The 26,425-nt window shown below is 45.9% G+C and overlaps 1 long non-coding RNA gene across 1 annotated transcript in view; it reads left to right on the top strand.

The window, feature by feature from the left end:
* Positions 1 to 13,066: 13,066 nt before the first annotated feature.
* LOC141058992 (uncharacterized) overlaps positions 13,067 to 26,425 on the top strand; it is a 49,347-nt gene continuing 35,988 nt past the window's right edge. The window contains exons 1-3 of the long non-coding RNA XR_012222357.1: positions 13,067 to 13,364; positions 13,447 to 13,506; positions 13,602 to 13,656. This is a non-coding gene — a long non-coding RNA (uncharacterized lncRNA). The remainder of the gene's footprint in view (positions 13,365 to 13,446; positions 13,507 to 13,601; positions 13,657 to 26,425) is intronic.

The following is a 26,425-nucleotide window of genomic DNA, read 5'->3' as shown; positions in this document are numbered from 1 at the left end:
ACATACAGTGTGACCTTTTTAAATGGACTCTGTCAGCACACATAACTGTTCAAAACAACTATAGACGATAAGTATATGACCATATAAAAGCCAGAGCTGTCAATCTAACAAGACGAGAGGGTGGTGACCAAAGTGAAAACAAGCAGGTTGTGAAGGTGCACGTAAATGTTGATCCGTGATGATGCAACGAGCACCGATACTTGTTTTGTACAAAAAATGTGGAATCAAGGTCCTACTTGCACTCGTAAAAAAAAGGGCACAGCAGAGAGTGGTGCTCAGAGGAAAATAATAGAATGAATAATGTCAAAACACCTCTAGCACTCAGAACAATATCAAAAACGAAGTTGCTTCCAGAAATATATTCATTTATTTCATCTTTTTATTTCATCTCTTTATGCACTGGGAATTCACAGCCAATAGACGCTCTTTGGGATTCACTATGTGCACGTATGGCAAGGTGCAGAATTAACCCTTGATAAAGGCTAGATGGGCCGAAACGTTGGGCTTTAATACTCTGCTGTACAAGTTTATATATTGGCTGTGAATTCCCAGTGCATAAAGAGATGAAATAAAAAGATGAAATAAATGAATATATTTCTGGAAACAACTTCGTTTTTGATATTGTTCTGAGTGCTAGAGGTGTTTTGACATTACTTGTTTTGTACAGTCATACTGGGCTGATAGAGACCCTTTAAATAATACTAAGCAAACTTACATTAAACATCCAATACTGACTACAAATGCATTTACGGGTTTAGAGCCATCACTGGGTGCATAATATTTAAATGCTTGAAATAGATGTATTTCTGCTTTGAGCATGCCCCACTCCGCTGGCTCTGTATTTCACACCTATATTGATCACGGCAACTACACAGCGTAACTTAGCTAATTTTACTGCCAAATATAAAATGAATAATAAAACACATACAGGAGAACAGTGACAAAGCAAACTCTATTACATATGGTGGAAAAAGTTCACAACATTTTAAAAGCTGAAGGAACATCACAAAGTTTGCAAACAGGCACCTGCATGCTATGTGTAGTAAATTAGACAAGATTGCAAACCATGTGTCCACATACAAGATGTACAACATGTGGTCAGACACTTTCATAATGATGATGCAAATGATGTTGGCCCGCGTATCATATTAATAACTTTTTAACAAACATGTAAGAACACTCAAGGCAAACAGACACAAGTGACCAAAGGCCACACATTGCATGGAAAAAATGTGAGCTGATGTTGGAAAATAAAGTAATACTACACACACAATGGACCAAATAGAGATAAAATGTGTCAAAAAATAAAAAATTGTTGTATTTAATGAAGGAAGTGTGTTCATGATGCGGCGCAGCATTCCAACTCCCAGGAAATAGCTCTTGGGAAATAGTTTCCCAGGACTTGCCAATGATGCTGCAGTTGTGTACAGCCCTGAGCAAATAATTAGCCCAGAGTTTGGGATGTCTTTCCACCAGCCGAATCATGTTCTTAGCATCTACAGAAGACATGGTGAGGTGTCCTTGTCATGAGGCCTACAAACGTCTCAGATAAAAAACAGGCTGAACTCGATCCGTGAAAAATCACGGACAACTGAATAGCCCCATAGACTATCACAGGTACGAGTACTATGATTGATAACCCCAGATATACTCGTAGACAAAAAACGGGCGTCTGAATGAGCCCTTAAGGAGACAAAACTAGGGCCTTAATTCATCAAGGAGTTTTCGCCAATTTTCTGGCATAAAAGTCTTTAAAATGTAGCAAAATATTTCTGTAACAAAAACATCTCCAGTCCTTTTTTTGCCAATCTTGGTCAACTCCAACAATGAATGAGTTCATCTTAATCCATTGCATCCTTCATTGAGACTCACATATAAAAAGCTTGTCCTAAAGAATTGGGGCCAATGTGTCAAGAGTGAGAAACATACATTGTGACCACCATACGTAATGCCACAAATTTTCATCACTAGTGCCCTGTGCAGCTGAGCCATCTACCCCCATCTTTAATTATAGTATACTTATAATGACTATACATCTGAAAGCCTCTCTCGATCTAATATGCTTTCCCTTGCATATAATAAAGGCAGTAATCAGGGTCTAAGTGACCATTCAGGTCACCATTATTAGTGCCCCATGTTCCATAGCCAGAAGGGGCCTAGAGCCCCTTTGTTTGCCTGTAGCTCCTGAAAAATAAAGAAATGCAAGTGACAAATGCAATATATAAAGCCAACCCAAAATATAGTTGATATAGTCTTTATTTAGATGCTCATTACATTTAGTCCAAGAGAACCCAGATACCTGTCATTGAGTCCCTGCAGTGATTGAGAAGTATTAATAGTGTAAAAAAAATAAGGAAGATATTTTGCGCTATTGACTGAGTCAAATATAATAAAGATTGTTTTCATATTAGAATGCTGATAGATTGTTATAGGCCAGTTTTAATGAAATATAATTATATGAAGCAATGAATGTGAAGATTTACAGTATTACAACATCCTCATTATAGGTCAGACCTCGCTATGTTGCAAAATTGGAGGAGAACATCAACAGGGAAACGATGAAGACTTTAAGGGGTTCTAAAGATTAATTTACTGTTAAGTCATAAAGTAATTTAAGTTAAGCTCTGTTCACACTACTGTTATGTGTTTTCTTAAAGGAACCATGATAGCTATGCACAGTCATGGCCGAAAGTGTTGGCACCCTTGAAATTGTTTGATACAACAAAGTATTTCTCCCAGAAAATTTTTGCAATTACACATGTTTTGTTACACACATGTTTTTGTCCTTTGTGTGTATTGGAACAGCACAAAAACAGAGAAAAACTGGCAAATTGGACATAATTTAAAACAAAACCCTCAAAATGGACTGGATAAAATTGTTGTCACCTTTCCAAAAATGCAGGTAAACAACTTTGCTTTAAGCATGTAATGCTCATTCAAACTTACCTGTGGCAAATAATAGGTGTGAACAATATGAATCCAAATTAAAAGGGGAGACGTTGACTCAATCTTTGTATTGTGTGTCTGTGTGCCACACTGAGCATGGAGAACAGAAGGAGGCGAAGAGAACTATCTGAGGACTTGAGATCCAAAATAATTGAAAAATATGACCAATCTCAAGGTTACAAGTCCATTTCCTGAGATCTTGAGAAACACGTCCACATCCAAGGAGATTAGCTACAGTGCCATGCTTTTTAAACTTCTGGATTATGTTGCACTCCGTGGACAAAGGAACCTAGGCTTGCACAAGATCGATCTTCCTGTAGATCGTTCATCAATCAAGTCACCATGGCAGATTGAGCCAATGGCAGCTAGATAATAATAACAAGTAGTTAATCAAAACCATACCATTTACTACTTTTTACAAAGATTATAAATCATACTGCTCCTGTTATTCAACCGTAAGTATATTTAATAAGTAGATGTTCCTTGGTCAAAAGCTCCCTCCACACAATGTATGACACCCCCATTATCTCCACACAGTATGATGTCCCCACAGCCCCTCATACCCTTCTCTATAATGACTTCACAGGCCCTCACACAGTATTATACCCTGCACACAAGTATGGTGTCCCCACAGCTCCCAATACAGTTTTATGGCCCCACAAAAATGAAGTCCCTAATGTCTGCCTCCCACAATTATGATGTACTTTTAACCCCTTACATTGCAAGATGTTTCCACAGTCCCTCACACAGTATTATGGCCCTCACACAATTATGATTTCCCTACAGCCCCTAACACAGTATTATGGCCCACCACACAATCATGATGTTCCTACAGTCCACCCCTCACAGGTATGATGTCCTCACAGCACCTCACAAAGTAAGACATAACCACAGCCCTTCACATAGCATGATGTCCCTACAGCCTCTCATACTATGATGCCCCTACAGCCCCTTACACAGTATTATAAAAACAAGTATGTACTGTATAAATGTGATCCTAGCCAAAAATGTAATTATGAGATATTTCCCAAAGCGCAACAAGTGAACTGTGTTCCAGTAACAAGACACAACCTGTTGGAAATTAATGCCAATTATTATATTAATGATCATTCTGATTGAAATGGTAATCACAGTCCATACATGCGTACATATGCATACAATTTGTGTTGCTAAAATTAACCCTTTGCAGTAAACTATGCAAAAATGTTTGCTCATGGAAAATGACCTGCTAATTACTAATATTGTAGTCCTTTTTTCCTTTCTCAAATACTTTATTTTACAGTATACCAATAGAAACAAATCACAGAGAAGAAAAACAAAAAGAGAACAGAAAACAATAATCATACTATACATGTTTATCCTATCCTAAGGGGTAGAACATCGCAAAAAAATATTTTTAATGGACACTGCAATTGAAAGCTTGACCATATTTTCCTCCAACTTTACTTTAATCCCTTTCCCGACATGGCCAATCTCCATTTTTGCATTTTCATTAGATCATCCACTTTTCCATGGGTTATAACTTTTTTTTATTTTTTTGTCCACATAAATGTATGAAGTTTTGTTTTTTTATGGAAAGAGGTGTAATTTTGAATGGTGCCATTGATTCTACCACATAGTATACTGGAAAGCAATTTTCAAAAAACATAGTGCAATATTTTTTCTCCTCTTTCCAACAATTCATTTCAGTGTGTAATTGATTTGTATTACTGTTTTGTCCTATCTGATTTGTAATCATGTAAGTTTTATGTATATTCATGATTTTTAAAGCCTGTATGGAATTAATAATCAACCAATATGGTCAGTACCTGTCTCTTTAAAGCACTGAGCATGGTATACATATTGTAATGACCTGATAAATGGGACGGATCGTCCCTGAAACACGTTGTGTTTTGAATAAATCGATTTCTCTTATCTGACCTGTGGTTCCTTGCTCAGCATGGCGTGAATAGGAAATACTATCAAATGCATGCAATGAAGTAAACTATTAGAGAGTTTGTCCAAGACATTATTCTACAATATAATCCCTCCTCCAAAAAGACAGAAAACGTATTCCTACATTGTTAACCCAAATTCTTGTTCACATGACCGCTTTTTCGGTCTGAGTGTTGTCCATAAAAAAGTTGGACAGCACGTGGACTAATGTTATTCAATGGGGTAGTACAGATGAGCAGTTTTTTTTCATGGACCGTATCTGCATGTGGAAAAACAAATCACAGCATGCACTAGTTTCTTCCATATATCAGATGAAACGCACCCAGTCAAGTCTATAGATGCGCAAAAAATCAGATGCCATACATATAGCACCCTATTTTTACCAATACATTGCAATTCTGTAACATAGGAAACTGTAATTTGTCCTGCTCATTTTTAATAGCTGCAGTTGTTAAAAAAAACAGATTGCATATGAATGACAAATAAAAAAAATCATATAAGTTGTCCCGATGAAATGATGATGATTTTTTATACAGTTATGAGAATCTAGCCTAATTTTATCGTGATTCCCCTTCAATTTACCTCTTTTTTATCTGGTTCTCAGAATTATGTTTGTCATTCTCAATAGTCATTGTTTTGATGAAATACTTGTATGCTTCATTGCTATACATTATTATGTATCTGGCTCATCTGATATCATTCTATTTCCTTCTGTTGGATCATGTGTAAAACCGGTTTATAAAATAGAATTTTATGAAAAAAGTTCCATGAAGAAAACTTGTCATATTCATGCTGCCCAAACCACATAGATAGGCAGAGACCTGTCAATCATACACAACCTGGCAGAGAGAGGCCAGCGATGAACTAATAGGATATTAGTCAGCTTGGTCACCTCATTTCAAGATCCATTTAAATTATTGTGGTAGGTCATCTCACTCGGCTGCACACGGAGGTAGACACGGGTACACCGCAGCTTTAAGAACTTCCTTTGGTTTATTGTAGACAGCATAAACCAAGGTGTAGTAAAGAAAATACAGCTCTCTGGGCAAAACAGGAAAACAAAACAAAATTGTGGCAGAACAAACACAGTCCTTCTGTGAGCGGGGTTCCTCCCGCTTACTTTGGCAGAACTCACACTGTTCAGTTTAACAAGTGTAAGCAACACTTTCCTGGAGTGCTCCCTCTCCAGGCACACACTGAACACTGAAAGCTCTAGCCTTCAGACATTTAAGCCTAGACCTTGTGATTCCTCCATCATGTGACTGATCACATGATCCTGACAGCACACAGGTCCTGTCAGGACTCTGCATGTGGAGATATGGTGAATCTCCTCCCACCCGATCTATGGAGGTCTATTAAAACAAGCCCATAACATAACTCTCATTTCATCCTCTCAACACATAATGTGCTGGAAACTACTCTGGTTTTACATCACTGACACCTTCATTCACAGTGATAGGTACCTCCCCTCTATCACTTCACCAGTGACTCTGTCACAGTATGTTTTGTCTGAAATACACAAAACATAGGTATTTGTAATCATATTGTATGGGGGACTGAGAGGCATCATACTGTGTGTGGGAATTGGGGGCTCCATCATACTGTGGGGGAACTGTAAAGACCGTTATACTATGTGTGGGAGTAGTGTGGAACATCATGATGTGTGTGGGTTCTGTAAGGGTTTTGTATTGTAAGTGGGCCATCATACTGTGTGTGGGGCAGTAGTGGTCATCATGTTGTGGGTGGTGGTGGAAATCTTACTGTATATGGGGTGTTGTGGTGGCATCATACAGTAGGTGGGTCTATAGGGCAATCATAATATGTATGGAGGGCAGGAATGGCCATCATACTGTGTGGGAACTGTGCTGACAATCATACTGTGTTTGGGGGGCTATAATGACCATCATACTTAGTGTGGGAGTGCTGTGGTGTCTATGATACTATATGTAGGGGGCTGTGATGACAATCATATTGTGTTGGGCAGGCTTTGGTGACACTGCTGGCCACTCACTTCCTCTTGATTACTTATACGTCGGAAGGCAGGGACAGTCATGCGAGCACTGATTGGGCACAGGGCTCATGTGACATAACCACTTCATTTGAGCCCAAGGAACGCAAGTGCTGACACTTATGGAATGACACCGGCACGGAGGTGAGTATAGGTTTTTTTATTTTAATGGGGGAAACCTTCATATTGAAAAGAGGTTATCTTAGTAGTGGACAACCTCTGTAATGATCAGTGTGGTGGTAATATTACTACTGTAGATGCTTTTACTATTTGGTTTTGAACTGGTGGTATTTGTTTATTGTATTGCAATATTATTATTGAAGTATTTTTATATTTGTGGTATTATTTAGCCTCATATAGTGGCATTATTGGCAATATTGGTCTTGTATTAAATCTGTTTCCCCCAGGCACTATCCCCTAAGGGGTGGGGAGGCAATATGGGCCTGTTTGTTTTGAAATGGTAGGATTGAATTTTGTCCCAGTCTGACCCTTCCTAATAGTGCTAATTAAAGTGAACTTGTTAGTGTTTTGGTTTGATTGACAGGTCTCTCCCTGTATGCAAATAAGGAAGCTGTTAATCAAGCTGAGCCTGATCATGAAAAGCTGGAGGGAACCATTCAGTGAATGTTTCTCCTTGTGCCTGGCTGTTTGTTAAATTTGTTTTTCCAAACTACCGAAGTTCTCTGAAAGAAGGGAGCCTGTCTGGATTTTATGCCGCAAGTGGTTTGTATTTTCTTAACGTGTTTCTGTTATGTGGATTAGGCCGGGATCACATAAGCGAGGAATACGTCCGAGTCTCGCATGTTAATACCCGGCACTGCCGCCAGCACTCAGGAGCAGAGCTTGCGGACGCATAGCAATACATGGAGCCGCACACTCCGCTCCTGAGCGCCGGCTGCAGTGCCGTGTGTTAACATGCGAGACTCTGTGTATTCCTCGCATGTGTGATCCCATCCTTAGGGTGAGCTACAGGCAGCAGCTTCCTGCATGTGGGCAAAAGAGTGGGAATAGCCTGCAAATTACAACTTCAAGTTCATTGAAAAAGTAATAACAAACCCTACAATGAGCTGCCTTTATTTAGAGAGGCAAAACCTTTAATTTTGTATTATCAGTAGGCACTACAAAAATTCTGTCCCTTAAAGAATGTAATGGGAAAAGATTAAAATGATATTCCTTGGATCTCATTGGTCATTCAGTGTGTCCTAACAGTAAAATAATTAAACTTTGTATTTATACTGTACTTAAAAAATTATTTTAATGTGCATGACAGTGTTAATTTTTTGCTGCTACTGGATCTGTTCTCCAGTAGCTCAGCTGAGCATACACTGCTCTAACTTTACAAGAATACTGCGCATGCACAGTTTGCACATCCTCACCCACATGACCGAGCATGCACAGAAAAGACGACTGGGTCTGTCTTATCTGTCTTGGCTTCCCTGAGCTTACTAAAGCTAGTTTCACACTAGTGCTTTTGAGTGCAGCGACGGCCTGCGCACGGCCGCCGCTAAGCCCCACCCCTGCCGCGCCTCCGCCGGTAGCATGACACTGCATGCGTCCTGCGTCCCCTATCTTTATCACTGGGGGCGCAGGCCGTGTGCATTATGCGTTTGGCGGCGCATGCGTCCTTTTGACGGTGCGCCGACCTGCGCCAAACGCAACCTGCTGCAGTTTGGTTGCGCTCGGCGCACCATCAAAAAGGCGCATGCGCCACCAAACGCATAATACTGCGCACGGCCTGCGCCCCCAGTGATAAAGATAGGGGACGCAGGACGCATGCAGCGTCATGCGCCGGTAGGCGGAGCTACCGGTGGAGGCGCGGCAGGGGGCGGGGCTAAGCGGCGGCCGTGCGCAGGCCGTCGCTGCGCTCAAAAGCGCTAGTGTGAAACTAGCCTAAGTGCCACGGTAACAGTTGGCTCCAAATGGCACACAGTGAAAGCGGGACATAGTAGTTGATCCCCCTAAAGTGCAGGGCAAAAAAAGATCCGTTTGAGCAATAATTCATGTACCAGTGAATGGAGGATTACTTGCAGTTCCCAGTGTGAGTCAGGGATCATGCGATAAGAACAACAACAGGACTACCAAGTTTTCTGTAAGAAGGAAGATGCGTAAACTATAGGCAAGGGATGAAACATAGAAGGAAATGACACCGTATGTTTATTTGTGCTCTGGGCAGTGTCGCTATAGAAGTCAGGGGTGTGCTGTGTTTTTGATTAGATCAACAGATTGTGAGATTGTGAGATAAACCCTGTACAACTGTTATTTCATACAATTGCTTACTAAAACAAACACATCAAAAGAATGACAGGTTCACGTAAAAAGAATCTTGTTTTTGCTGTGCTCCTACCCCACCACTTCACAATAGAAGCGATTAATGGGGGAATAAGTTTTCTATTTCTAACAAACATATTGCCACTAGATATTAATCATCAAGACAACCTCTTTAATAATTCTCTCTCAAAACCTCTTTTCTTCTTATTTTTCTTTTCTATCATTAAACTATTCATACCTACCACATTTAAGAAGAAAATATTTGGAATTCTGACAGTTTTTTAAAATTGATTTTTGTTCTGTATACAGCTGAAAAGAGAAGTTTAAATACACTATATAAAAAGACACATACACAGGTTTATCTCAATATCTGACATGAAATCAGAATAAACATTTCTCATTTTAGGTCAAATAGGATTACCATAATTATTAATATTTGTCAAATGCCCATCTCCTTCCTGAGCAGTATGATGGCTGGAAATTCCCATCTTGGTTGTACTTGCGTATAATTGTTTGTACAGATGAACAAGGCACCTTCAGGAATCTTGAAATAATACCCGAGGATGAGCCAGACTTATGCAAACCCACAATTCTGTTCCTGATATCTTGGCTCATTTCTTTAGACTTTCCCATGATGCTATATAAAGAAGCAGTGTGTTTCAGGTGCGCATTAAATACATGTAAATGTAAATTTCTGGTTTCAATTGTATATAAATATCTTGTAACAGAACCATGAAAAAAATGTTTGTTTGCTTGTATGTACACTTCCTTAGGCTCCTGTCTTATTTTGTGTACATAAATCAGGAAAGAAAAAATTTGATCCAGTTCCTGATACGCTACAGATAAAATCCAAGATGTATTCTTATTCATTTAAAAAAGAAATATCCCAAAAACTTTTGCCAAAGGATATTTGGAAAAAGGAAGGGGGAAAGGCTGGTTTCACACTTGCGTTTTTTTGCGTTGCTTTTTAGCGCAAAAAAAGCATGCGTTTTTCCCCCCATACTTTAACATGGGTGCGCATATGTGCGCATACATATGCGCACATACGCGTTTGTATGCGCATGCATTTTTTTGCAGCCGGCGCTCAGGTGCACAAAATGCATCCTGTTGCATTTTTTGTGCGTCCGACTTGCCCCAAAAAAATGCATGCGCACACAATGCATTTTTTTACAGCAAAACACCCATTAAAGTCTATGGGTGCGCGTACGTGCGCATTGTAATGCGCACGTAAGCGCAAAAAAGTGCTTGCGTTCTTTTTTTAAAAATGCACCAAAACCAGCAAAAAAACGCACACAAACGCATGATGCGTTTTTTTCATGCGTTTGTGTGCGCAAAAAACGCGCAGCAAAAAAATGCAAGTGTGAAAGTAGCCTAACATGGGAGGAAAAAAGGACATATATTCACCATATGCGTTTCGAACAGGACATGTTTTTAGACTTGGTGTGAAAAAAATTCTTTCCTCCATCTATCTGAGCGCTCACAGCAGCGCTGATCGCGGACTCCTAAACCTGCTGCAGCTGGAGGAGGGCTAAGCCGGCTGCTCCTAGCACTGTCCTGGGAATGGATCTGTCCACGTGAAGCCGCAGAACCTGGTAAGTATATGTATATGTGTATCTGTGCGTATACATGTGCAGTGTGTGTGTCTGTATATGTGTATATAGTATGTATGCATGTGAACAACGACAAAGCAAAGTCCAGCAATAACGTGAGCAATCCAGGATGCTGTTAAAAAATTTTTTCTTTTTATTCATAAATCCATTAAAATGCAATGGTCCAAGCAGTTCAAAACAGCAATAACGCAGGAAAGTCATGCAGATAGGACTACGCGTTTCAGCGGTAGAACCCGCCTTCTTCACGGTCCAGAATAGTATGTATGCATATATATACAGTATATAGTATAATTGTGTATAACTGTGATGTATGTGAGTATATATATAATATATATACATGTACATACAGTATAGTGTGTATGTACTGTATATTATATTTGTATACTACATGTGTGCAGTATATTGTGTAAATATATATAAACTGTAAGTACTTTTTCAAGAAAAATAGAGATGGGGGCCAAGATAGAATCGGTGGAAGCGACAATTGGTCTGCCAGGGGGATTGGTGAGGGATTTGTGTATTTTGGGAAGAGTATAGATCTATTTTTCTTGAAAAACTGTATATGTATGTGAACATACTGTATATACTGTATAGAAACTGAATGTTTCTGTGTGTACATACTTTATATATGTACACACTGTACACTTGTACACACTGTATGCAACTGTATATAAAGTATATAGTGTATCTTTCTATATTTATAAAGTGTATATATAATGTGTGTACATGTATAGTGTGTATCTGTGTATATGTGCTGCATATATAGTTCTGTAATTAAATTATTTACATGCTAATGACAATTGTCTTCCAAATGTACATAATAATCCAATATATATGGGAAAACACATAAGGATAAATATGACCTATCGCATACTAAGGCACAGAACATGAGCAAAGCTCCAGAAAAAGCGATGAAAAGGTCCACACTTAATATCATAAAATGTAAGTTTATTGGTATTAGTAATTACATATAACGAAAAACAGTGGACAGATAGGGGTACAGGGACAGTGTAGTGTCATGACCAAAACAAATGGGCACAGCAGCAAAGGGGGCTGGAAAATGGAAAGCCAGTCTGATGTGATAGTTTAATAATATAATAATGTATACACAAATCCACTATGTCCTCAAATAGAAATATCTAGCAAATATTGTGAAGACCTCACAATATTCGAGACAGGATCGTTAAAGCCGACTTGGGCAGTTTTATCCGGGTCCCCAGACAAACTTTCCTCAACACTGAGAGAAATGGCACATTTCCCTGTTTGGGATGTGCGTGCTGCTCAAATGTTATTAATTCTAGCACTATCACCCACCCACATTCTGGCAAACAGTATACCATAAAAGGTTTCTTCACCTGTGAGTCCAACAATGTTGTATACGTGGTAAAATGCCCATGTGGTTTACTTTATGTCGGTGAAACGACACAATACATCCGTGACCGTATAGCAAGCCACAAATCGACCATTAGATGCAAAAAGACATGGCTTCCTCTTCCCCATCACTTCATAGCCACTAACCACTCGGTTTCTCAATTACGCTTCCAAATATTGGAACAGGTCAAAAAATCACGACGGGGTGGTGACCACATTAAACGCCTAAGAGAAAAGGAATCCTTTTGGATTTATACCTTACAGACCTTATCTCCCAAGGGCCTTAACAGGGAACTAGATATGGTTCTTAAATAAGTAATAGCACTGGTTTCTTGCTTGCCTGCTTGTTGTCTGATTCTTTTGCATGCGTAAAATGTGAACTTTATATTCGCAGGTCTGTGTATAGCATGCTGACCTTCGCTTCCTCTGTACACTAACTCTCCCTAATTTTTCAGGCACCTTGACCCTTACATTTTACACCCATCAGGGTAAGTACTGATATTTTTCTAATCCATTATTTTTTTTTTTTTTTTCCCATTTGTCCTATTACCATTTCAATTTTTGGTTATTTTTATTATTTATTTTACAATTTTTTTATATTTCTTTATTATTTTTTATTTTTCTTCATTTTTTTCTTTGTTTCTTTTCATTCTTTCAATTTCCTCAGCAATTTTTCATTTTTATTTCCCGCAATTTTTTATTTTTATTTCCCGTTTTTCATTTATCATTTTTTCAGATTTATTATTCTATTTTATTTCCTTGTCAATCATTTGATCCATTTCATCCATTTTTTTCCTTATTCATTAATTCCTTCTTTTAATGTTCTCCTCCCACTCCTCTATTACTTGTGCTCCATCTCCCTATCTCTTCTCCCTCCTTGTGCTATGCCCTCCTTCACTCCTCTCTCCTCATCCACCTTTCTCCATGGCTCAGCCTGACACTCCTTCCTCTCTCTCCCCCTTCCCCCAGTGCTACTAAGCAGACTCCAGGCACACTTTTGTTTATCTCTTGTCTTCTCCTTGTAGTTTCTACCTTCAGCACACAGCGCAGGTGCCCCCACCAACAGCGCTACAAGCCTGGCTTCAGTACACACCACTGATGTTTCCCACACAGTAGCACCCCTCAGACACTCCCACTGACTTCCGGTCTCCAGGCTACTTTAACTCACTGACCACCAGTGCCTGCACACTACACCACAGACGGAGCTAGCTGCCCCACGCTTCCAGGTATGTCCTGCAGCAATGCTGCACTGTGAGCTACTTTAGAATGCTTTCATGCTGTTAACTCTTGCATTGCTTGTCCCCTCAGCTCATCTCAGGACCTCTGCCTGGTCCCAGCCAGACTGGACTTCTACATATGGCACTTTAGGTATGCCTCTCCTCTGTCTCCCCTACCCCCTTTCTTTTCCCTACTGCAGTGTCCTATACTGATACAAACCTCTTGTTTGTTTCCTCCTTTTTCAGCCCCTCCTGCACATTCATACTGCCGTGATTGCTTCTTTTTCTCTTGTGCTTTAAGGTCAGTCTCCATGCTTGCACTGCCTGATTATGTTGCATTTATGTGATTTGCTCCATTATGCCGGCCTCGCCGTAACCCAGCTCCACAGCTGCTTCAATCAATATTTACTGGATCTCACTCCAAAATCCTATGGGCTAACTGATTGATTTGTACAATTTTGTTCTATAATGATTTTGCACACAACGATCCTGTATATGATGATTTTGTATATAGTGTTAGCTCCGCCTCCGCAGTATACACCCCTCCGACCGGCTGTAGGACAATCAGTTTTGCTTAGTGTCGGCAGGAGGTGGACAGAGGTCTCTCGCAGACCCTTGCCTTCCTCAATGTGCGTCGTTCCTTTTCAGGTAACCATGGAGGGATACAGAGTAGATATGCTACATCTGTATTCCCACACCGGGATTATGATTACGGCGTGTACTGCCACCCCGTATCCTCATGAATCCCGCTGGCAGGACCCTATACCCTAACACAGGACTCGTGTTCAGGTGGCAGCTCCTGGTCCTGACCCTCGTCTCTCATCACTCGCCCACCAGAGCCTGATGATCGAGAGAGATGCCCTGCAGAAAAGGTTTGGGACACCAATCTTTTCATGCAGGTAAACCGACCCCTGTAATGGGGTGAACTGGAGGTAAGAGGTTGCAGCATTGTATGATCTGCTCACCAGCCGCTCTGGCTGAAGGTGACCACTGTAAACAGCACTCGGGCTTGCAGCCCATGGCTCTATACTTAGTTTAAGAGCCAACACTTACTTTCAAGCATGCGGTGCAGCATGGTTCCAGCCCCCTCCCGTGGCAGCGTTATGGCCCTGGGCTCCAGCAGTTGCCCAGCATGGCTGATGCCAGATTCCGGCCCCTGGCAGCCTCCTCCCCCGGCTTCCTCTTCCTGTACCAGCGCCATCTTGGAGCTCCAGGAGGCCAGAGCGGGGCCCCGCCCACCACTTCTGGGCGGGGATTTCATAAGGCTTATAGGCAGCGGCAGGGCTGTTCAACTCACTCTCTCTCATCAGCCTTCGGGCGGCAGCTGCGGCGGGGACACAGGTCGTGGGTATGTGAGTACTGCACTACAGATTGCTCCCTCACTCTGCTTTCTACCCCCGACGGTCGGCACAAGGTAAAACCTGTCAGTATGGCCAAGGGAGAGCAGTCCCGCTCCTCCTCCTCATCCGCTTCAGTGACCTTGGTCAAATATCTTGTATGTACCAAATGCAATGTCAGGCTTCCTTCAGGTCAGTCCTTGCCACTCTGCTCAGATTGCAGCAGACCTACGGTGTCACCCACGCTAGAGAGCAGGTGCAGCCCCCCCGCTTTGCTGGTCTGAGCTCCCACATTACCCCTGAAGCAGGAGGAAGCCACATTGCCTGCTAGCCCAGGGGCCATCCATCGCCACGGGAGACAGCGAGTGTCCAGGACGGGCCTCTTCCTTATCTAAGTCCGTGGCCAACCTTACCAAGGTATCACAGACCTTGGTAACGGTGCTTAACAGATTGCCACTTCAGACTCCGGTGGACACAGGAGCACCAAAGGAGCCTCCTTTTGGGCCTTCTAGAGGCCGTAAAAGGTTTAAACAGGACCACCAACCCAGGTCCCCTTCTCACTCCATCTCACCACCAGAATTCCTCTGGCCGTCTGCCTCCTCCCGGTCCTCATCCCCGGAATCAGGCGAGGCATTATCAGAGACACAGTCAGAGGAGGGTTCTGAGTACAGGCCAGAACAGTCTCAGGTCAAGGATATGGTTCAGGGCCTCACTGCCGCAGTCAATGAGACTTTTAACATTGGGGACACCACATCAAAACCTAATGATCAGGTTTTTTCATTTAAGCGGCATAAGTCCCCCTCTAGGGACTTCGCCTCCCACAAGGATTTTGAGGAAGTGTTGGCCAGGGAAAGGGAAAACCCAACCAGGCATTTTCAGAGAGGGAATCGTTTTGCGATTTTATATCCCTTCCCTCCAGATCTCACCGTGTCCAGACTCCCTACCAATACAGTCCTCCCACTCGCCAGTGGGGCAGCCCTAAAAGATCCCAATAATAGGAGGATAGAATCCCTGGCAAAATCCGCCTTTGAGGCAGCAGCCACTACATGGTGTCCAGCCTTCGCCTCAGCCTGGTTAGCTAAGTCTGTTACAGAACGGACCAAACAGCTTAGATAGGGCATATTGGCCGGGGCACCACCAGCAGAACTGGCGGAGTTCGCAGATCAAATCTCTCATGCCGAGAGGTATATGGTATCAGCAGCCCTGGATGCTGCGTAGGTAGCCATCCGGCGGACAGTCTGGCTAAAGGCTTGGCAGGCTGATTTGTCCTCAAAGAAATCACTGACCAATCTGCCATTTCAGGGCACCTGGCTCTTTGGGTCAAGGTTAGATCAAATCATTAAGGACGCAACGGGGGGGTACAAGCACCCTTCTCCCTCAGGCCAAACCTCATCGATATGTTTTCAAACGTAGGGCTCAGCCCTTTCAGCCCTTTCGCCGTACCCCAGCGACAGGCACTTATGCTCAGGGCCCGCAGAGGTCACAAGCAGTGAGAGATAGGAGGAAGGTATCATTTTGGGCCACCCCATCATGGCATTCCCGCAGTTCCAACAGCAGAGCTACCAGGTCAGGGCCGGCCAGAGCCACTTCAGCCCGACGCCAGCACGGAGTCCAACTCCCTTCCCAGTACCTCTCCCAGACTAGGAGGCCGCCTTCTCCTCTTCAGAGATGTCTGGGAGAATTCAGTAGAGGATATCTGGGTAAAGGAGGCAGTATAAACAGGATGCAAGATAGACTTCAACGCGCTTCCGTGAGATCGCTTCTTTCTATCACAACCACTAAAAGACGCTGCTATGGCTCTAGGTTTTTTACGGCAGTTGACTCTCTCCTCAACGCAGGAGTAATCGTCCCCGTTCCTGAGCAGGAACGTTTTACCGGATTTTACTCAAACCTGTTTGTGATACCAAAAAAGGATGGCTCAGATCGTCCCATACTAGACCTCAAAAGGCTAAACAGATGGGTCCGCTTACGCCATTTCAGGATGGAATCGATTCGGTCGGTAATTACGTCTATGGAGGATCGGGAATTCCTATGTTCCATAGATATCCAGGACGCCTACCTACACGTCCCCATTTTTTAGGGACATCAGAGGTTTCTGCATTTTGCTGTCCAAAAGCAGCATTTCCAGTTTGTGGCTCTGCCATTTGGGCTGGCAACAGCCACCAAAATTTTTTTCAAAGATTATGGCAGCGATGGTAGCTATATTAAGGGTCAGAGTCATAATATTGGTACCATATCTCGACGATATTCTCGTGAAGGCGCCCTCCTTTGCTCAGGCCCAGGAAAATCTAGCGGTAGTTTTAAACACGCTCTCCCGGTTTGGTTGGATCATAAACAGGGAGAAATCCCACCTAACACCAACACAATGCCTAGAATTCTTAGGAATGGTAATCGACACCCGCCGCTAAAGGGTCTTTCTCCCAGAAAGAAAGTGGATTATCCTCCAGAAGGGAATTCGCTCTCTGTTGAAATTCCGGCTTCTATCCTTTCGCGCTGCCATGAGAGTCCTGGGAAGAATGGTGGCAGCTTCAGAGGTGATACCCTTTGCCCTGTTTCGTTCCAGGATACTGCAGAGGAACATCCTCCTTCAGTGGGACAGGTCCATCTCTTCACTGGATCGCCCCTTACTCACCTCCATTCAGACCAGGGAGTCCCTCAAGTGATGGCTGACCTCCCCCCTTGTTCATCTGTGATGGCCTTTTCCCCCCTGTCCACTGGCAGGTAGTAACTACAGATGCCAGTCTCCTGGGCTGGGGTGCAGTATTCCGCCACCTGACTGTCCAGGGACGATGGTTGAGGCAAGAATCCTAACTGTCAATGAACATTCTAGGACTGAGGGCGGTCTTTCTAGCACTTCTACATTGGAAAAGATACCTCAACAACCAGCCAGTCTGGATTCAAACGGACAATGCCACGGCAGAGGCATACATCAATCACCAAGGGGGAACCAGAAGTCCCCGGGCACTGGCCGAGGTGTCCAGAATCTTCAACTTGGCAAAAACCGCAATTCTGGCAATTTCGGCAGTTTACATTCCCGGCACAGACAACACAGCTGCCGACTTCCTCAGTCGGGAGGGTTTCGCGGCAGGGAATGGTCCTTACACCAGGAAGTGTTCCGTCAGATATGCCAGCTATGGGGGACTCCAGTTGTGGACCTCCTGGCATCACGACAGAACAGAAGGGTCCAACAGTTTGTCTCAAGATACCGCGATCCTCTAGCAATAGGGGTCAACGCGCTGGTCATTCCCTGTTCAGACTCCATTACCTGTTCCCTCCCCTTCCTCTCCTGCCCAGGCTGCTAAAGAAGATCAAGGCGGAAGGGGTGCCGGTCATATTGGTCGCCCTGTACTGGTCCAGGAGGGCCTGGTTCGCAGAAATGATCAATCTTCTCACAGGCACCCCCTGGAGACTCCCCGACAGACCAGATCTCCTGGCTCAGGGGCCGTTTTACCACCCGAATTCTCGGTTGCTCAATTTGACGGCATGGCCGTTGAAACCACAATACTGAGGGCAGCGGGTTTTTCGGACCGAGTCATTAATACAACGATCCAGGCTAGGAAGCCTTCCTCTTCCAGGGTCTATTATCGAGCCTGGAAGGCCTATTTTGGCTGGTGTGAGTCTAATCATGTCACACCTTTTGTGACATCGGCTACCCTGCCCGCCGATGCCCCATCAGCGGCGGCACCCACCGCAGCCTCTTCTTACCGGCGCTCCTCCACCTGCGCGCTCTCCCGTCCCCGCTCCCCTTCTGCTGCGGTGCCGTGCGCCGTCCTTAGGCCGCGGGCGCGCGCCCGACCGCTCTCTTTACCTGGCGGTGGGCGTCGCTGAGGGGCTGGGCTTCGTGACCACTTCCTGGCAATGAGGTATTTCTGGCGTCCTCCCTATGGCGAAGACGCCTGGTGATTGTGTTGTATTTCTGCACAGTTCTGGCCCCTATAGGTTCTATACTTCTCTTGTCTAGTTGTTTCCTCTGGCCCTGTTCGTGTCTTCCCTGTCTTCGCTCCGTTACCATTCTCTCTGTCTGGTCCACCTCGTCTCGTCCGTGCAATCCACTTCGAGTCTCCCCTGCCTGTCATCTGTGTTCTTGCTTCCTGTCCAGTCTCCTTCCCTCCCCTGGGTTCTTTCTGCCTCAGCTCGCTCCTTAGTATATCTGCCCCTGGGGCAGCCACCTCTGCCCGTCCTCTTCGTCTGTGCCTCTCTCCTTCAGTCCTCACGAGTATCGCTGCCTGGTTTCTTCCTTTTCCGGTATCCCCTGCTCAGGTACCCCAGTCTCTGTCCGTCATCCCTGTTCTGCTTCTAGTCCTGCTTGTCCTTCGAGCCATCCCTCTTGGTACCGGCTGTCACGGTCCTGACCCCTGCGGTCTTGCCCCTAACGATCCCTGTATAGGGGTCGGTCATCACCTGGCGCGCTCGGCCCAGGGGCTCCAGGTCCGTGACCCAGAGGGTCCACTCTCGGACGTCGTCTGCTCCTGAGCGTCACAGTATCACCAGGCCATGGACCCCGCTGGTACCGCGGCCGCAACGCAGACGGAACTGCTTTTCATACGAGAGAATCAGACCTGGATTATGTCCTTTATGAAATCCATGGACACCCGGCTGTCCGCTTTGCAAACCACTGATCCAGGGCATGCTCCCCTCTTAGCCAGTCTCCAGCAGGAGCTTGCACAGCAGCGCGATGCTCAGTCTCACATTTTGGGATACATGGCGTCCGTTGACGATCGACTGCTTGCTTTGCAGTCCTCTGCTGCCGATTCAACCCTACCCCGGGACGCAGTTTCGTCTCCGCCCCCTCGCCTGGGTAAGCCTCCCAGGTATAGCGGAGATCCTAAGTTATGTCGGGGCTTTCTAAACCAGTGCAGACTGCACTTTGAGCTCCTGCCCCAGCAATACCCCACAGATCACGCCAAGGTGGCGTTCATAGTGTCCCATCTCGAGGGGGAGGCTCTGGCTTGGGTGAATCCTTTGTGGAAGAGGGATGATCCCGTAGTCTCTAGTATCCAGAATTTTCTGGAGATGTTCCGCAAGGTGTTTGACGAACCCGGACGCTTAGCTTCTACTACGGAGGCCCTTTTTAACCTCCGCCAGGGTTCCCTTACTGTAGGGCAGTACGCCATCTGCTTTCGGACTTTGTCTTCTGAGCTTGGATGGAATAATGAGGCACTGGTGGGTGCTTTTTGTAGAGGCCTCTCTGGCAAAATCAAAGACAAGCTTGCCGGTCGAGACATCCACACCTCCCTGGAGGACCTTTTTGGAACGCGCGCGGGAGTCAGCTAGGGAGAAAAGGCCCTTTAGGTTGTATCAAGCTCCCATTACACATTCTTCTGTACCCTCTACTAGCGCTACTCCCGAGCCCATGCAGATAGATCGTTTCAACTTGTCTGAGAAGCGGCGCAGGGAGAGAATGACAAACTGTCTCTGTCTGTACTGCGGTGGAGCCAACCACTTTGTGCGCACCTGTCCCGAGAGACCGGGAAATGCCTCCACCTAGGCCAGGTAAGAGAGGTCTCCCTAGGTGATCATAATTCCTCTCTGCCCCTTACCCTTTCAACTTTGATTATTGCAGGTCGGGAGCGTAGATCTGTGGAGGCGTATGTGGACTCGGGTGCGGCTGGTAATTTCATTCGTCAAGAGGAGGTCGATAAACTCCAGATTCCGGTGGTCATCCTAAAAAACCCATGAGCAATCACCTCCGTTGATGGCAAACCTCTACCCAAGCTCATCACCATGGTTACGGCTGAAGTAGATCTACAAGTTGGAGCGCTCCATCTCGAGAGAATAGCTTTCTACGTTCTGCCTCAATTGTCCCACGCTGTTTTCCTTGGATTGCCCTGGCTCAGGCTGCACGAGCCAGTTGTCGACTGGCGCTCAGGGGAGATTCTGCGTTGGGGTCATTCCTGCCATGGGCGCTGTCTGCGGGCCATCGTCCATCCTCGTTCTCTGCCTAGGCCAGTCGATCCTCCGGGTCTTCCCGCGCCATATCACGCGTACGCTGATGTGTTCAGCAAGAAGGAAGCGGATTCTTTGCCCCCACATCGAGCTTATGACTGCCCTATCAACCTGATCCCCGGAGCCACCCTTCCCAGAGGGAGAACGTATCCTCTATCCCCAGCAGAGACCACGGCCATGATGGAGTACATGCAAGAAAACCTGGCCAAAGGTTTTATCCGGAAATCCTCGTCCCCTGCAGGCACAGATTTTTCTTTGTTCAGAAGAAAGACGGATCACTTCGACCCTGTATTGAATACCGGGGCCTGAACAATATTACCGTTAAGAACCGGTATCCGATTCCGCTTATCCCTGAACTCTTTGACCGGCTGAGGGGGGCTCGGATCTTCATGAAGTTTGGATCTGCGGGGAGCTTACAATTTAATCCGGATCCGTGCAGGGGACGAGTGGAAGACGGCCTTCAATACCTGCGATGGTCATTATGAATATCTAGTCATGCCGTTTGGTCTCTGCAATGCTCCGGCTGTGTTTCAGGAATTCGTTAACAAGGTGTTTCGGGATCTACTGTACTCCTGCGTGGTGGTGTACTTAGATGATATTCTTATTTTCTCGCCCAATCTATCCTCTCATCGGAAGAGTGTACACATGGTCCTGCATCGTCTTCGGGAGAATCATCTCTACGCCAAAATTGAAAAGTGCCTCTTTGAGCAAACGTCGTTACCCTTCCTGGTGTATATGATCACAGATTCCGGTCTGAAGATGGATCCGGAGAAGCTCTCTGCGGTACTCAAGTGGCCCCGTCCCGTTGGTATAAAAGCCATCCAGCGCTTCCTTGGATTCGCTAATTATTACCGACAGTTTGTTCCTCATTTTTCCACAGTGACCAAGCCCCTCACGGCCCTGACCCGTAAAGGAACTAAGCCAAAAAGCTGGTCTCCTGAAGCCGAGAACGCCTTCCTTGCCCTGAAATGCTCCTTTGCTTCAGCACTGGTCCTACATTGCCCGGTGGCCAGTAGGCCCTTTGTCCTTGAGGTTGATGCCTCCTCTACCGGAGCTGGGGCAGTTCTTTCCCAGCAGGCATCATCAGGGCGCCTGGTTCCCTGCGGGTTTTTTCCTAAATCCTTTTCACCTGCAGAGTGCAACTACTCCATTGGAGATCGGGAGTTGCTGGCCATTAAGATGGCTCTGGAGGAATGGCGGTATCTGCCTGAAGGGGCAGTGCACCCCTTTACTAACTTCACGGACCACAAAAATTTGGCCTATCTGCAATCTGCACAAAGACTCAATTCCAGACAAGCCAGATGGGCTCTGTACTTCTCTCGTTTCGACTTCAAGCTTCACTTCCGACTCGGCAATAAGAACATCAAAGCGGATGCACTCTCCAGTTCCTTGCACTCGCCTGAGGAGTATGAGGGTTCTTCTTATACTATCGAGCCTGCCAAAGTTATCACCGTGGCACCGGTGAATTTCTCTACTCCTCCGCCAGGCAAAACCTTTGTTCCTCAGAACAAACACTCGGAGGTGCTGTGCTGGGGGCATTCCTCCAAGGTTGTGGGGCACGTTGGAGCCAAGAAGACCTTCTTGCTTCTCTCCTGTTATTACTGGTGGCCTTCTCTCCGCCAAGACGTTATGGACTATGTAGCCTCTTGTACAATCTGTGCTCAGAACAAATTACCCAAGAGCCTGCCTTCCGGTCTTCTGCACCCGTTACCTGCTCCAGAGGCTCCCTGCCAGCAAATTGCAGTGTATTTCGTGACAGATTTGCCCCATTCAGCTGGATGCACTACCATCTTAGTCGTAGCAGATCGCTTCTCCAAGATGGCCCATTTCATTCCCTTGCCCGGTCTGCCGTCAGCTCCAAGGTTGGCCGAGATCTTCATCCACCAGATTTTCAGGCTGCATGGTCTTCCTCAACGGATTGTGTCTGATCGTGGGGTCTAGTTTACCTCTCGATTCTGGAGGGCTCTCTGTCGGCTTATGGGCACTTCTCTCGACTTCTTCTCTGCATATCATCCACAGACCAACGGGCAAGTGGAACGGATTAATCAAGTTCTGACAACTTACCTACATCACTTTTCCAACGCCCATCAGGACAATTGGGTCTTACTTCTACCTTGGGCAGAATTTGCCATAATAATCATCCCAGCAAGTCAACCGCCAAGTCGCCGTTTTTTGTGGTTTCTGGTCAGAATCCTGGTGTTCCGGTGCCCTTTTCCACATCATCAGGAGTTCCCGCAGCAGATACTCTTGCCATGAAATTTTCGCAGGTCTGGAAGGAGACCAGGGAGGCACTCGTGAATGCCAGCGGCCGGTTTAAAAAACATGCGGAGAAGAGACGAAAGGACCTTCCTCCGTACCATCCTGGCGACACAGTCTGGCTTTCGACAAAGCACATCCGCCTGAGAGTCCCTTCTTACAAGTTAAGCACCCAATACATCGATCCTTTCAAAGTACTTGGACGCATCAATGAGGTGGCTTATAAACTGAGGTTGCCAGCTTCACTCCGGGTCCCTAACGCCTTTCATGTCTCGCTCCTGAAACCTGTGATTTTCAATCGGTTCCAACCAACTCCCATTGCTTATCCTTCACCAATTGGGTCGGATGACGTTTTTGAGGTAAAGGACATTCTGGCTATGAAGAGAGTCAAGGGAAAGACTTTTTCTTATTGATTGGAAGGGATTTGGTCCCGAGGAGAGGTCCTGGGAGCCTTGAGAAAATGTTAATGCCCCTTTTATTCTAAAAAAGATTTTTGGCCAACCTCAGGATGGGGGGACGTAAGGAGGGGGGTACTGTGACATCGGCTGCCCTGCCCGCCGATGCCCCATCAGCGGCGGCACCCGCCGCAGCCTCTTCTTACCGGCGCTCCTCCACCTGCGCGCTCTCCCGTCCTAGCTCCCCTTCTGCTGCGGTGCCGTGCGCTGTCCTTAGGCCGCGGGCGCGCACCCGACCACTCTCTTTACCTGGCGGTGGGCGTCGCTGAGGGGCTGGGCTTCGTGACCACTTCCTGGCAATGAGGTATTTCTGGCGTCCTCCCTATGGCGAAGACACCTGGTGATTGTGTTGTATTTCTGCACAGTTCTGTCCCCTATAGGCTCTATACTTCTCTTGTCTAGTTGTTTCCTCTGGCCCTGTTCGTGTCTTCCCTGTCTTCGCTCCGTTACCATTCTCTCTGTCTGGTCCGCCTCGTCTCGTCCGTGCAATCCACTTCAAGTCTCCCCTGCCTGTCATCTGTGTTCTTGCTTCCTGTCCAGTCTCCTTCCCTCCCCTGGGTTCTTTCTGCCTCAGCTCGTTCCTTACTATATCTGCCCCTGGGGCAGCCACCTCTGCCCGTCCTCTTCGTCTGTGCCTCTCTCCTTCAGTCCTCATGAGTATCGCTGCCTGGTTTCTTCCTTTTCCGGTATCCCCTGCTCAGGTACCCCAGTCTCTGTCTGGCATCCCTGTTCCGCTTCTGGTCCTGCTTGTCCTTCGAGCCGTCCCTCTTGGTACCGGCTGTTACGGTCCTGACCCCTGTGGTCTCGCCCCTAACGATCCCTGTATAGGGGTTGGTCATCACCTGGCGCTCTCGGCCCAGGGGCTCCAGGTCCGTGACCCAGAGGGTCCACTCTCGGACGTCGTCTGCTCCTGAGCGTCACACCTATGCCCTGTTCCCTGCCATCTGTCCTAGCTTTTCTCCAGGCAGGTTAGATGGCTGTCTGGCCCTAAGTTCCTTGAAAGGACAGGTATCTGCTCTCTCTATTCTTTTTTAAAAGAATTTGGCCTCCCGCGTACAGGTTAAGACCTTTCTGCAAGGAGTGGCACATGCGGCCCCTTCTTACAGATCCCCTGTGGCTCCATGGGATCTTAACTTGGTATTGGAAGCCTTGACAGGTTCACCCTTTGAACCCCTACAGGAAGCTCCCATGTCTTTGTTGTCCTGGAAGGTGGTATTTCCCGTAGCCATCACCTCTATTAGGCGGGTTTCAGAATTAGAGGCTTTGTCCTGTCGTCCTCCATTCCTAATTATGCACCAGGACAAGGTTGTTTTGCGGCCTCCTCCTAACTTTCTTCCCAAGGTGGTATCGGCCTTCCACCTGAACGTGGATATAATCCTTCCATCATTTTGTCCCACTCCAACCCATCCTCTGGAGCATTCTTTGAATAAGCTACACCTGGTCAGGGCGATAAGGATCTATCTGGCCAGGACTGCTCCTTTCAGGAAGGCGGATTCGCTCTTTGTTATCCCCAATGGGGTGAGAAGAGGCCTGCTGGCCTCTAAGGCAACAATTGCCCGTTGGATCATAATGGCAATTCTGGAAGCTTACTGGGTAAAGGACAGGGTGTCCCCTGCTGGGGTCAAGGCCCATTCAACCTGGGCGGTGGGCGCCTCCTGGGCAGTACACAACAGGGCATCAGTCATGCAGTTGAGCAAGGCTGCCACATGGTCGTCCGTGCATACCTTTTCAAGGTTCCATAAGGTCCATACCTATGCTTCAGCGGACGCCAGCCTAGGCAGAAGAATCTTGCAGGCGGCAGTGGTAAGTTCTCTGACCTGAAGGAAGTTTCTGTCTTTTCCCACCCCAGGGACTGCTTTTGGACATCCCATGGTTCCTGTGTCCCCCAATGAGACGAAAGAGAAAACAGGATTTTGGTTGCTTACTGTAAAATCTGTTTCTCAGAGTCTTCATTGTGGGAAACAGCGCCCCCCCCAATGATTTTATTACGTGTAATGAATATATGATGACTTACATGATAATGTCTCCTTCCTACTGCTTTTTCACTAACTGATTGTCCCACAGCCGATAGGAGGGGTGTATACTGCGGAGGCGGAGTTAACTTTTTTTCACGCATAGTGTAAACCTCCTACTGACTACAGCACACACCCACGGTTCCTGTGTCCCCCAATGAAGACTCTGAGAAACAGATTTTACGGTAAGCAACCAAAATCCTGTTTTACCGGTATGTCTAATGTCTGTGTCTTACATTAGCGCATGTTCACACTGTCTTTCTTTACTGCACCCGATGCGTTCTGCCTGAATCCTGTATAGAGCCATAGATTGCAATGACAGCAAAACACAGACTCTGAGGTTAGGTGCACAAGATCAGTAATCGCTGCGGGTTGGACGCTGTGTACTTGTGCTGTTACAACATAGTGGATGGCATCTCAAGAAATCCCATATCCACTATGCATGCACAGACGCCCGCGGATCACCCGCAGAGACGGACAAGAGGTGCGTCTTACCAGATTGCAGCATGTCTATTTTGCGGAGATGTGATAAATCTCACCCATACCATATATGCAACGCAGTGAATCTGCACTGTTCAGTGATCACATATGGAGTTTCCTGTGTTCAATAGCCGGCAGCGAACTTGTTCTGCATCCAAAGCGCTGCCAATTCCTGATTGTGTGCATCGGGCATAAGAAAATAAATCAGTCAATTTCAGAAAAAAAACAATTTCATTTGACCTCTGCTTGTGTCAGTGCTGTCTGTGGGCCCATCAGGGATTTATGTGAATCCTATTTTAGGGGGATTCAGGCAGAGCCCCGGGATGCACTGCAGAAGCGCAGTGAGAACAGGGCTTAATATACTATTGTGTGAAATAGTGCAGTCTACTATACTGTTGCGCACTGTCCCAGTGCCACAGCCATACACGGACACGGACCAGACACGGACCTGGGCCAGACATGAACAGCAGCCAAAAAGACATTTTTTTTTATAAATCTGTTGCTGTCATGCAAGTGAAAGGGCTGCAAAAACACTGAATAATTCCTGCCAATACTGTAGATCAATACGCAGCAAAAATGATGAA

Source organism: Dendrobates tinctorius, unplaced genomic scaffold, assembly GCF_039654945.1.
Source record: "Dendrobates tinctorius isolate UK_male_01 unplaced genomic scaffold, ASM3965494v1 ptg000223l, whole genome shotgun sequence".
NCBI classification, from domain to species: Eukaryota; Metazoa; Chordata; class Amphibia; order Anura; family Dendrobatidae; genus Dendrobates; species Dendrobates tinctorius.
This window is presented reverse-complemented; position numbering and strand designations above follow the sequence as displayed.